We start from the raw sequence: 14,571 nt of genomic DNA, 5'->3' as shown, positions 1-14,571 counted from the left end.
CTTCCATAGCATCTACACCTGAGGTCCAGAGATCATAACTCTATCTCCAAAGTTCTCGCTGACTGTCTTTGTCTGGAATTCCCTTTGCTGCACCAATCGATTGGCATTCCCTCCAAAAATCTCTGAAACTGTTTGAAATTTTAATCAGAAGCTGCAGCAGACCCTAGCTGACCACTGACTGTTTTCACTGACTTGTAGCATTAATTTAGGCTTATGAAGCCTCTTGGATGAGAGGTGAAACGTCTTCAAGGAACTTTTTTAAAGTCCAGTGCATTCACTTAAACAACTTTGCATAACCATGACCTGGATGAATGAGAACCCACACAGACAACTTAATGCACTGTATTATTTATATATACATCAGGTACTTCACGAATGCAGACACCTTGAGACATACAAAGGACGCATTAAAGGCAGAGGTGGGGAAAACAGAAGAGGTGCTGAACACCAGGCCCCCATCTGATGAAGCTGCGCCTGAGCCAGTAGAGAAGGCTCCACGGATGGAAGGTGCAGGCAGCAGCGTTGGCAGCATCTTCGATGACATATTGGAGGAGCACAGGGCAATAGCAGGTCCTTCTATGCAGATCACCCCAGGAGCAACGCTTGAAATAGAGAGCGACCTCAGCAAGGGTCTTCTTGAGCGTAAGAATAATCCTCTCCATTACTGGGAAGTCAACAGAGCTCGATTCCCCACCCTGACCACAACAGCAGCTAAGTTCCTCTGCGCTCCCTGCATGAGCGTTGAGAGCAAGAGACTCTTTAGCACAGCGTCAATTATTGTCGATGAGACAAGGAGCAGGCTGACAGCTGAGCATGCTGAAATGCTCATATTCTTGAAAAAAAATCTCCACTCCATGCTGCAGGAAGTGGAGTAGGAGGAGTTCATTACTGACTGATCAATTTTTGTTTCTCAGTCTTCACTCAATTTAGTTTACTGTTTGACTGCATCGTGTTGCATTGAATTGAGATTTGAGCCCTGGACTTTGAACAGTTGGCCAGTTGACCTACGTTTGGTCCCTGCAGTTCAACATTTTGCACTAGCACAAGGCTGCCATTGGCAGTAGAGATGTTATTACGACAGAGATGTCATTCATTTTTATTTATTTATTTATTTATGCCTATTTTATTATTATTTATTATTGCTGTTAAAAAATAAAATGTTTAATAAATGGTTTAAGCTTTGTTATAATAACTTACTGTTGTGGTCTGTTATCTTGGGAAGGATGTTTATTTTCATTTTGAATGATGTCACTTGATCAAACCTTTTCTTTTATATTACACTACAAATAAGTACAGAGATCGAAATATGTGCTGGTATCGGATCAGTTCTAGGGCTTAAATATCAATATCGGATCGGAATCAAAAAACTTGGATCGCAGCATCCCTACCATTCATTCATCCATCTTCTTTCTCTTATCCGGGTTCGGGTTGAGGAGACACCAGGCGAAGCAGGTCATTCCAGACGTTCCTCCTCCCAGCAACACTTTCCAGCTCTTCCTGGAGGATCCTGAAGCATTCCCAGGCCAGATGAGATATATAATCCCTCCAGAGGGTTCTGGGTCTACCCCAGGGTCTCCTCCCAGGTGGACATGTTCAGAAAACCTCCAAAGGAAGTCTCCCTGGAGGATCTGAATCAGATGTCCAAACCACCTCTATGACCATAGGTGAGGGCTGGAACGTAGATTGATGGTAAACGGAGATCTTTTCCTTGAGGTTCAGCTCCCTCTTCACTACGACGGTTTGGTACAACGCCTTCATTACTGCTGACGCTGCACCAATCCTCCTGTCCATCTCTTGCTCCATTTTCCCGTCACTCGAGAACAAGATCCGGACATTCTTAAACTCCTTCTCTTGGGGAAGCAACTCCCCCTAACCCAGAGGGAGCAATCCACCATGGCCTCAGACTTGGAGGTTCTGATCCGCATCCCCATCGCTTCACACTCTGCTGCAAACCTCCAGTGCTGCTGAAGGTCTGAGGAACCAACAGTACCTCACCATCTGCAAAAAGCAGAGTTCGTGAGGTCTCCAAACCAGACACCCTCCTCTCCCCGGCTGATCCTTGAGATCCATGAAGACCACAAATAAGATCAGAGACCAGGGACAGCCCTGGAGGAGTCCAACACCCACTGGAAACATGTTTGACTTGTTGCTATGTGGACAGAGCTCTCACTTTGGTTGTACAGGAACTGAATGTCTTGTATCAGAGAGCCTGGTACCCCATACTCCCTCAGTACCCTACAGAGCCCTTCAGGGGACACGGTCGTAGACCTTCTCCAAATCCACAAAACACATGTAGACTGGCAGGTCCAGCTCCCATGACCCCCCCTCAGCACCAGAGTAAAGATCTGATCCACCGTTCCACGACCAGGATGGAATCCACGTTGTTCCTTCTGAATCTGAGGTTCTACAATCAGTTAGAGCCTCCCTTCCACCAACCTGGAGTAAACTTTCCCGGGAAACTGAGAAGTGTGAAACCTGGGTAGTTGGAACTCACTCTCCAGTCCCCCTTCTTGAAAATGTGAACCACCAACCCGGTCTGCCACTCCACAGGTACCGTACCCAATACCCAAAGACATTGTAGAGACGTGTCAGCCAAGACAGTCCAACAATGTTCAGAGGGTGGATCTCGTCCACACATGGCACCACCAAGGAGCTTCTGAACTATAGTAAAGTATTACAGTTTATCATAAAATAATCTAATAAAGTGTTACAATTCATTAAAATCAGTAAAGTCTGGTTTGAATCGGGAGCTCCTGGTTGCTTTCTACTGATTTGTTTGTTTTCAAGTCTGTCAGTCCAGTAAAATTATTTTCTGAACTGAATGTTTGTGTACGTGAAGTGAAACATGCTTTACTACTGCTGATATTTGTGGTGTAATCAGAGAGCAGTGACACACTTCTTCAGGTTGATTATATTTGGAGCTTTGGCTGAAACAGGATCTATGAATCGAAGCCACCAGATGTCGTCTGCATGTGGAACACAGACGATCAGTTTCTACTCTGATCATTACTGCTGTGGTACTGGCCTGGCTCAGTTTACGGTGTCGGGTTTCATCTTTCCAGTAGAAAGGTTGCCTTTGAAGAGAATACAGATTTAAACTTGTCTGGGACCTGAAAATATGAATATCTTTTTCTGACCCTCCACCTTTAAAATCTTGCTTTTTAAATTGGAAAATAAAATTTTTGTAAAGTTAAAAAGATTAATTTGGATCAGGATGAACTGTAGAAACTTTGGAGATCGTCTGACAACCTTTTCATGTGTTTAATTCAAAAGCAACACTCTGTCCTCATCTCCTAAACGTCTGCTTTTAATGCCAACTTTTTAGTGAAAAAATCAAAACAATCAGACAAAAGATAAACGCCACACAGACAAACAAGGAAACTAATCTGTGTCTGAAGCCTAGAAATAACCTGAATGATACGTCACAATTTAGTATGGTTGATTTAAAAATCCTAGAACAAATAGTTTGGCATCTGAAATCAACAACATGCATTCTGGATGTAATACATTTCAAGGATTCAAGGTTTTTATTAGCCGTTTGTGAATAAAACCAACAGTCCCAGGCACATTGGAGATCTTGTGCAGGGGCTCTCAGAGTCACAGCTACACGCTGGTGGTGCTGTGCGTCGCAACTTCCAATAACAACGATCTAACCCGGTATAATGTTTCGATTGCATGATGGTAGAAAATATTTACATCTGTAAGTGTCGTACACCATAATGGCACCAAAGAAACAAGACGAGATGGAAGAAATAAAGAGGTCTCTGGACTTCATGTCACAGGAGCTAAGCAAGGTAGCTACGCAGCAAACCAAGCTCGTGGAGCTCCTGGAAGAGGTAAAGCATCTAAAATCTATAATTGAAGAAAAGGATAAGAAAATTGAAACATTGGAGAAGTGGGTGGATGATCTAGAGCAACACACGCACATTGACGATTTGATTATTTCTGGTTTGGAGACGCGGCACCAAACTTATGCTAGGGCTGCGTCAGAAGACAACAAGCACGAGGACACACCGCTTAAAGAACTTCAAACTTTGGAGCAACAAGTAGTGCAGTTCTTTAAGAAGCACAAAATGTGTATTGAGAGTCACCAAATTGCAGCTTGTCATACGTTACCACGAAAGAACAATGTAAAGCCGAACATTATAGTGAGATTTGCAAATCGAAAGCACAAAGTGGAGTTGCTCAAAGATGCAAAGAAACTTGCAGGCACTGGAGTTCATATCAATGAGCATCTCACTAAAAATAACGCTGAAATAGCAAGACAGGCACGCATTCTCCGTAAGCAAAATAAACTGCACGTAACTTGGACGAGAGATGGTAAAGTTATGATTCGAACCAATGGACCTCCGGAGTTAACAAAAGTGATATGGATTAGGAATTTGCATGACCTGGATTGCTACAAATGACAAGAATAATCGAAGAACAACATTACAAGTTGATTAACACCTTTTGGAATAAACATGGCAAAAATAAATTCATATGGTGGAACAGAATAATGACGAGTTCTCTGTTTTACGCATGGAGAAGATGGAGATTCTAATGAGACGCATGGATTACCAAACCGCAAAAGGAATACTAAAAGGGAATTCTGCTAGTTACAAACTGTATGACATGGAAAAAGACATAGATCCAGAAGACAACTTCTACATAAACAACAATTGTAATTGTGAGTACTACACACCAGAACATCTAAGAACTGAAGTGACAATAAATGACACGTTATCCATCATCCATTTTAACAGTCGTAGCCTTCAAGCAAATTTAGATGAAATCATACACTGCCTTAACCAGTTTGATGCATTTAATGTAATAGCAATAACAGAGACATGGCTTAAAGACGATAAAGAGTGCAATATACAACTAGAGGGTTATGATTTTTTTGCTATTAACAGGAAAAATAAAGAGAGAGGTGGGCTTACTATATATGAAAAAACTTTGAATGTTACCTTGTTAAAGAAATGTCTACCGCAGTAGATAATATTTTGGAATGTGTTACAGTTGAAATGCTTCTTAAAAATTCACAAAAAGTGTTAATAAGTTGTGTTTACAGAACCCCTGGTACAGCTACCATTGATTTATTTCATAGTACATTGGTGGAATTACTTGGTAGGGTTGGGGGTAGAAGTCCCAGGTTTGTATGTGGAGATTTCAACATTAATTTAATGGATATGGGTAAATTGGAGAAAAATAGAGATTTTATGGACTCCATGTACGGCCTGGGTCTTCTTCCCACAATCCTTAAAGGATATCAACTACTAGTGCAACCTTAATTGATAATATTTTCACCAATGTAATGGACAGTAAAATAACCAGTGGGCTCTTAATTAATGATATTAGTGACCATTTACCGGTCTTCATAGTAGTAAACAAGTTTTTTAATAATACAGGTCAGTGTGGCAGCCCTCAATCACATGATAAAAAGCCTATGAGGTGTAAATCACTCAATGCAATAAATGCTTTAAAGAATGACTTAATTATGCAGTCCTGGAATGAAGTATTCAAAACAACTGATCCAAATGAGTCGTATGAGAATTTCCTGTTAATCTTTAATTGTCTTGATGATAAACATTGTCCAAGCTTTTCATGTAGATGGACACATCTACATAAAAAATCAAAATTTGATGCAAAAGCTTGGATAACAAAAGGATTGCAAAATGCAATTAAAAAGAAAAACTTGCTATACAAACAGTTTGTCAAAACTAGAACCGAAGAGGCTAATGTCAAATATAAGCAATACAAAAATAAACTTCTGAAAATAATGAGAACAACTAAAGAACAATATTACAATGATTTATTAGAATATAATCAAGGTAATACAAAAGTTGCATGGAATGTATTAAATAAAATTATTAAAAGGAAAACAGGTATGAGGGAATTTCCAACATATTTTAAGAGTACAGATAAATGTACCATCAAACAAAATCAGATTGCTAATGAATTTAATAAGTATTTTGCTAAAGTGGGGTATGATCTTGCACAAACAATAAAAGAACCTGAATCTAAAGAAGGAGTGGGATTGGACCTTATTGAAAATAATATTAATTCCATGTTTCTAAAACATGTTGAAGAGCATGAGGTCCTTAAAACTGTTCAATTATTTAAAGGTAAAAACTCAATTGATTGTAATGATATTGACATGAAATTAGTTAAAAATATTATTTATCATATTGTCAAACCACTAACCTATATCTACAATCAATCATTACAATCAGGCATATTTCCGGAAAAAATGAAAATAGCAAAAATCATACCCATTTACAAATCTGGTGATAGGCATATTTTTTCCAACTACACTCAAAAAAATAATTCATTGGATTAACATGAGTTTATCTTGGTACCTAAATTCCATCTAAACAAATCAAGTACAACCAGCTTGCCTTGACCATGTAATTTGAACTCAACAATCATTAGTCTAATCTACATTATTTAAACATGTTGAAACAACAAAATCCCATCTTGCTGTATGAACCTTTTCAGATCTTGTTCTTTCTACAAATGTCAGTGTTGTTGAATGAACAAACATAAGCTCTGTTTGTCACACTAATATCAATCTTACTGGTTCAATTAGATTTGTGTTCATTGTTCGTACTAGTATGTATTAATTAACCAGCATTACAAAATAAAAGACTGAAAAAAATAATTCACATTTTATTCAAACATTTGTGTTTAACATTTATTTAACATACAACACAGTGCCAAATCCACCGTTGAAACATTCTAGTTGACCAAATTCTAAACTACAACAAAAAGAAATGCCATTAAAGACATAAATCTCATCCTTTGGTCCCTAAATAAAAACAACTGGAAAATAAGATATGTGCAGAATAGAAAATAATATATATATATATATATATATATATATATATATATTTCAAATCTTGTAAAATTTACACAAGGCAGGCATGGCAAAGAAAAAAACATTTGTGACTGTTATGTGAATAAACTGTACAATACAAAATAAAATCTCTGTAAAGTCACCGACAGCACAGGAATCTATAACCATTGTAGTGGCTTCTTAAACATTTTTCAGCCAAAGGGTGAAACTTCTTTAGCAACACTTTATGTAATAAAATCAGTAGTAAAGATACAACTCTATCTGTTCCAGCAACATTTAAATATAGGAGACATTTTAACTTTGGAGACTCTCTTGTTCTCACTCCACTGAGCAAACTATAAATTGTCATAACATAACATCATAACACCTAAATTTGAACTCTCAAAAGTAAACAAAATCCTCCCTTCAGACTTATTGTAGTCTTCCTCAAGCTTATTTGCTCATAAGCTTGTTCTTGAGGAACTGTGCCTTGGAAGACAGTCTCTGCCCATCAAGATCGAGGAATATCTTTTGCAGGACTTCAAAGGTGCATTTGACCTTTGACGGGTAGCTCAGATTCAAACAGTATGTAAGTCCAAACAACAAAGCACAAGCAATTCCAATGCTCTGCAGGTTGTTAAGAACTTCCACACCTTCAATCAGGACACCGATGTCTTCTGGGTCTTCATGTCTCAGCTCCACTCCTTCCTTCCGGATTACATAAACTCCCAGAACAGTTTGCCCCATGGACGCAGTGGCCTCTGTGTCTGTGTTCTGGGATATACAAGATGAAAGACAAAGTAAGATATTCTGAGAGCTTGCACTGAAATTTTTAATTTCCTACATTTACAATTTTTTAAGGAATATAATGGAATATGTTGAAAAGCAATGGGCCTAATGGCAGCAGCTTCTTGCAGGATTTCGTTCTGTACTCAGTGCTCAACTGAGAGGATATGCCCTCTGAACTTTGGCACACCTGCTGTGGAGTTGTAGGGAAACTCCTTTGTTTTCATCAAACTTGCTGTTTCTTAACTACAACCGCTACTGGTGCTCAATTTGCCAGTTAGGAAATTAGAAAGGTTTTATACTTTATAAATTTGTTCTACTATTTGCATTAAATGAATAACAAGAAACCATAAGTAAGTGAGTGATAAACACTGAGAACATCATGCAATAGAAATTTCTTGATGCCTGAATCGTCATCCAATAGCAAGGCTAGCCCAGATTCACAGCTCAATTCTATGCCTTTTTAGTTACGGTACTCATAATCTATTTAACTCGCCTTGTATTCCTTCACAAGTTTTTCGTGGTCTTCATTCAGGTAGATGCACAAGGACTTGAGGACGCATGTTCGTCTAGTGTGTATTGTGTCATCCTGACAGAAATAAAGGAACCAATTATGATGGTATTCAGCATGTTTTTGACAGAAATGTGAAAAAAAGCTTAAAATTCGTGTTTTCCAGTGGGAAGTTTTGCAACTTTAACCCACCATTTATTTGAAAATACTTGGCTTTCAGGAGCCCAAAAGGGCAAGTAGCCAACATCTACACAAAATTTCAATAAAATCACACACAAAAAAGAGGTAATTTTGGGTTGGGAGTGATTGTTCATTCTGACCAAAAAAAATTCAGTGTTACCTATGACAACTTCACCTGTGGCTATGGCTTATAAGCACAGACATAAAGATGAAGACCAACTTTACTCATCCTGAAGAAAATTGATTTAAGAGTTGTGAATGTGACCAGCTTTATTCTCTGGGCACATTTCCGACACATTATACATGGTGAATCACACTCTTAAAATTGACATAACAAAGTCATTCCTTTATAAAAATTATTTCACAAGCACAGGCCAAGCCATTTAAATACAAACCTTGGAAATGTCCATCATGACATGTTGGATCTTCCTTCCACCTGCTCCACCTTTATGTCTAAAGATCTCTATCAGACGGGGAGAGTACTGGTCAAGTGCAGCGAAGAATGTCGAAAGCAGAGGCACAGTTGATATGCGCTTGAATTCATTATCGATCTGAAAAACATCGAGGCACATGTCACTCATCCAATCAAAATGGCACAGAAATATACGGCACAAGAAGGATCAACACTGATTAAGTTATTGCTCACTGTATCTGTTAGAACAGAAAAATCTTGGACAATGGAGTGAAATTATTTATCAGATCTGACACAAATTGCCATTATTTTCTATTCTCATGCTTGTGTGCACTGAAATCGGAGCACATCAGGGACATTTACCTCTTTCTCATTGAAAAGAGCTGGCCATCTGCTTTTGAAGTCTGCAACGAAGGGTTGTCCTTGCAGAACTTCTTGCCTCCTGTATGAGAAAGTCTTGTCCATTTTTGCTGTCACTGTATGCCAATTGTCTTTTTTCATGTACTCAGAAAGCAGTGCAATTCTCTCTTCTTCAAGACTCTTGGTGGTTTCTCCTTTTGGGTGTTCTGGACAGTAATTGACTTCTGCCCTTCTTGGCTTTTTGACATTCAATGCTGCCAGAGATTTATCTTGGTTCTTGCTCTTCAGTGAATTAAGCATTACCTCGGCACATCCCAGCCCCCTTAGTTTGCTTCGGAGGTTGGCCATTTTTGTGTGGATGATGCTTCCTCTTTTTGTGTGTGTAAAATGTACTATGGACATTTGTCCTGAAAGAGCAACCATTAAATACACAGTTAACTGTTTCTATATTGCGCAGATGTGTTCCAATATGAACAAAAAAGTCTCTTTCTGTTGAGATGTCACTGCGATCACACAACTCACATTTAAAAGTTACTGAACTGGAAGCTGTTGATACAAGCTGATATGGATGACATTTATAGACATGGGCTTTGAGTCCAGTCCAAGTCTTGAATGAGCATGGACAACTAACATTTATGCACAGATAATGTTGGCCTCTTCCACAATGATGGTATAGTTTATAATGTTTAAGTAATTTGTACCTAGTTCTCTCTCTTGTGTCACAATGTCTGCACTGCCACATACACCTCACTGAAAGAACAAGACAAAACGGGGTAAGGAAATGGCAAAATTAATCTAACAAATGACTTAATTCACAAACTGACCATGCGATAATGCTACAACGCAGTGTTGTCATGGCAACACAATAGGTCAATATTATGTACATACTACATCTGGCCATCAATAGCTTTTGCTTTCAATGCATTTCTAATTCTATAAACTTTAAATGTGTAAATATGTGTACATGCAATACATTTTTTTGACAAAAGTATTTACTTACCATTTAAAAAACAGGGTGCATACAAATGATCATACAGAGACACAGATTGACTTGCACTCAATGTCTGAAAGAAACAAACAAAATAACTGTTTTAAAATCTTCAGCATTTATAACAGGACTTATATTTCTTAGGGCAGCAGCTACAGAAACATTTCTCAGTCTCAATTCAACCATAAAGTTAAGTCATATTTGGGGAAATGTGGACACACAGAACCATGGGGTCCTCCATTTTGCCCTCCGAGCAGGCGAGATGCCGCGTTCCTACGTCACAGCGCGGAGAAGTCAAAGTTAAACAAGTCTGAACTTTGACCACGGCGAGCCTGCGGTCTCACCGATCTGCCTGCTGCGCTGAGGCTTTGCTTGGCGCAGCGGCATGCCGTTGATGCCCGGCGCAAGCAAATGAAATAAATAGGTTTCAGAGCGCGGCGTCGCTGGTGCTGTGTCCGTGGACAACCGCGCTGTATCATGCATATATAGTATCGTATGTAGTGGATAAAACGAAGCCTGGAGGCAGAGAATTATGCTTCGGCATTTTAGTAATGGAATTACTCCAGGAATTGTTTCAGCTGTAACGTTTCTATTGTAAATATCTGATATTTGTTTGGATGGGTCAGAGCAAATGAAATTGACACACATAATAAAGCATTTTACAATTTTACAATGAACATACCTTAGGACTGACAGTTGCACCTCCAAATATCCCTCAGACCTAAATACACGCAGCTGTCTATGCCCTGGCGCCAATCCGCCTCCGCACCCCCAACACACTCGTTTCTGTCATACTAACGATTGTGTTGACGGTTTAACTTTTATATACCGTGATTTAGCACAAGGCATCTTTACATTAAACAAATACCAGAACTTCAATGCATAGTTTACCACTGTAATAAATGCACAATTAGCCGAAGCAAAGTTAAGCTAGTTAGCATGTGAAAACCGAGGGACAAAATTACTAAGCTAACGAAAACTATACAACGCGGAAATGTCCCACAAACGTCTGATAAGCGCTCGCACTTTTGTACTGGATAAATTCATGCATAAATATATAAAGTACTCTTCTTCTTCTTCTTGTTTTACGGCGGTTGGCATCCAGCTTCTTGGTGCATTACCGCCACCTTCTGTTCCGGAGTGTGGACCAGACAGTAGACTTACAGACTTTACCCGACCTAGTTCAAACTATCAAATCTACAAACACACACTACAAAGACCAAACAAAAACCCAAACAAACAAATAAAAAATAAAAATAAAAAAATAAAAAAAACCTCTAACTTGCACTCTCCACACCAAAGCCAACTACCACCCCTTATTCCTATCATTATCCCTACCTAACCATCATATTCTATTATAAACCCCGGTCCCCTTTAAAAAATCCATCAGTGCCCTAACCTGTGCCCTCTCTTCCATACTTAGCAACTCTTTCAGTGTAAATTCCTGCACCCCTAACTCCTTTATCCTATCCATCAGCTCCCCTCTCTGCACCTCATATCTTCTACACCTCAGAACTACATGTTCCACCGACTCTTCCTCCTCCTGACAACCCTCACATAAACCAGTCTGGTGCTTCCCAATCAGTTTCAGTGTTTTATTTAGTGCACTATGCCCCAACCTTAACCTGGTCATCACACTCTCCTCCCTCCTGTATCCACTACTCACCCTCCCACCTCTGACGCTCTTTTGTACCTGATACAGGTGCCTCCCTTTCTTCTCTCCATCCCACCTTTCTTGCCACACTGAGTTGCTTTTTTCCCAGATAATACTTTTGATTTCTTTCTTGCTGATCCTCAGATGCATTTCTATTTTCCTTTTCAGTAAAGCTCTCTTGGCCAGATCATCAGCCCTCTCATTCCCCCTCACCCCTACATGTGCTGGTACCCACAGAAACTTTACCTGACCCCCCTGGTGAACAATTCTTGTTAGTGACTCAAGAGCTGAATATAGGATGTCCTGACGGCAGTTTGAATGAAAAGACCTGAGGCTTGCTAGCACTGATGATGAGTCTGAACACACTAATGCCTTTCCTAGACCAGTCTTCTCCACCCACTGTAGTGCAACCAAAACCGCCACCATTTCCACTGTGTATACTGAAAGATTATTAGATGATGTTCTATTGATCCCAATTCCTCTTTCCGGGACTGTTACCCCGAATCCTGTCACCCCTGTCTCAGGTTGCTTTGCCCCATCTGTGTATATGCAAGTAAAATTGCTGTACTTTGTTAATATGTGACACTTAAACTCACCAACCAAATCAACCATGCCTTTTCCCCTCCTCTTAGCCTCTAATAAACCCCAATCAACCTCAGGCCACACTAGCATCCATGGGGCCACACCTGGATAGACTACCGTAGGACTAACTTTGAGGTTAAGTATTCCAAATTCTTTTGCAATGTTATTTGCTTCTTTTGCAAAGTTTTGCCTCCGGCTCTTTTCACCCTCCCAGAACCCCTGCAAAACTCCCTTTGTCAGATGAGACTGATTGTGTCCTTGCAAGTTAGCCCAGTAGTTAGCTATTATCTGCCTTCTCCTAATTTCCAAAGGCATCTCTCCCACTTCCACCTGTAGAGCAGGAACCGGTGATGTTTTGACTGCCCCACTACAAACCCTCAGAGCCTGTGCTTGAATCACATCCAGTTTACATAATATGGACTTGGATGCAGAACCATATGCCACACTGCCATAATCAATCACTGGTCTTATCAGCGCTACATATAACCGCTTCAATGCTGAGCAGCTTGCTCCCCATTCTCTACCAGTCAAACACCTCATTACATTAATTACTTGCTTACACTTTCCTTCAATTCTCCTGATGTGCTCTGCCCATGTCAGCCGTGCATCAAACAAAACACCCAGAAATTTAAATGATTTAACCCTTTCTAACATGTGCCCATACATCCTCAACTTCATCCCTTCCTCAATCCTTTTCCTAGTGAAAAATAGTGTCTGTGTTTTCTCTACTGAGAACCTGCACCCCCATTCATTCCCCCACTCTACCACTTTGTCAATTGCACCTTGGACTTTCTTTATTGCGTGCTCCATGTTCTTATATATAAAGTACTTACTTGTAAGAGCGAAGATAACAAAGGACTGAGCGGGAAAGGACCTGACGATTCTTCAGTTATTTCCCAGGAGACCTTGGGGCATGGAGCATGCGCAGTAGCTGACCACTGGAGTCATATTGCTTTGATTAATCTCATTCTTGTTGGACTCACATGAATCAATTTAATTGGTTTGAATTTCTTTGAAACCATGTACAACCAACAAGAACAAATCATTTAGTAAACATAAACATGATTAATTCATTTCATTTAAACATATTTCTACTTTATTAATCAAACAACTGCCCTTGTTGATTTTTTTGAGTGTATAGGCCAATATCCCTTTTACCTCAGTTCTCAAAAATTGTAGAAAAACTTTATGAACAAAGACTAGCAAGCTTTCTGTAAAAATATAACATTCTAACAGACAACCAATATCGTTTTAGGAAAAATAGATCAACTGAAATGGCTATTCTGCAAATGGTAGAAAAAATAACTACAGCTATAGAAAACAAAGAGTATGCAATAGGAATATTTGTCGACTTAAAAAAAAGCTTTCGATACTATTGATCACAATATCCTGTTGAAAAAATTAGAACGCTATAGAATTAGAGGAATCGCAAATAAATGGATAAAAGATTATTTAACTAATAGGTACCAATATGTTCAAATATCAAACAATAAATCAGAGTTACAAAAGATAGTATATGGAATTCCACAAGGTTCAATATTGGGACCAAAAGTATTTTTATTGTACATAAATGATATTTGTAAAGTGACTAACCTTTTGCATTTTATTTTATTTGCAGATGATACCAATATATTTTGTTCTGGAAAGAATATTGATCAACTTCTTAACACAGTGGAAGCCGAACTAAAACTTTTAAAATGCTGGTTTGACATAAATAAACTTTCATTAAATCTAAATAAAACAATATTTATTATTTTTAGTAATTTAGAAATAAACCAGCATGTGGAAATTACCATTGACAATGTCCAGTTAGAACAGGTGGATGAAAATACCTTTTTAGGAATAATCACTGATTATATATACTTAGTTCGAAGACCCTGCATCTACTTTATAATGCTACCATATATGACATATTGTGTGGAGATATGGGGAAAAACATATAAAACTATTGTTCAGCCGATTATACTGCAAAAACGTGCGGTTCGTCTCATAAATAGAGCGACGTATAATCAGCATTCCCATAACCTTTTTGTCATTGATTTTTGTTTCATTTTTCCTTTCAGCGTGAAAATGTAAGTTGTGATAAGGGTAGGCGTTATAAGCTGTGCTTCAGCCTATGCCTTTTCAGTCGTTGCCCAACAGTAATTGTTTATTGTTAATTTGTTGTTTTGGATGCTGACTGAAATAAACCAAACTAAAAACTAAAACTAAAAACAGTTTAAGTAACGAAACTTAAGATAAGATCAGAAATCGCTATACAAGGAGGAACCAAAAATATAGA

General features: G+C 38.8%; 1 protein-coding gene and 1 long non-coding RNA gene across 2 annotated transcripts in view; one reads left to right on the top strand and one right to left on the bottom strand.

Annotated features, from left to right (window-relative positions):
- The window catches only part of LOC110966941 (E3 ubiquitin-protein ligase RNF123-like), a 151,018-nt gene that overhangs the window by 116,751 nt on the left and 19,696 nt on the right, over window positions 1–14,571 (top strand). The gene's annotated exons all lie outside the window — the stretch shown is intronic.
- On the bottom strand, window positions 8,100–13,515 carry LOC127533893 (uncharacterized). Its single transcript, XR_007941769.1, has 5 exons — window positions 13,124–13,515; window positions 10,067–10,130; window positions 9,070–9,816; window positions 8,690–8,845; window positions 8,100–8,192 (listed from the first exon to the last, which is right to left on the bottom strand). It is a non-coding gene; the product is annotated as an uncharacterized LOC127533893 (long non-coding RNA).

Source organism: Acanthochromis polyacanthus, chromosome 5 (assembly GCF_021347895.1).
Source record: "Acanthochromis polyacanthus isolate Apoly-LR-REF ecotype Palm Island chromosome 5, KAUST_Apoly_ChrSc, whole genome shotgun sequence".
Classification (NCBI taxonomy): domain Eukaryota; kingdom Metazoa; phylum Chordata; class Actinopteri; family Pomacentridae; genus Acanthochromis; species Acanthochromis polyacanthus.
This window is presented reverse-complemented; position numbering and strand designations above follow the sequence as displayed.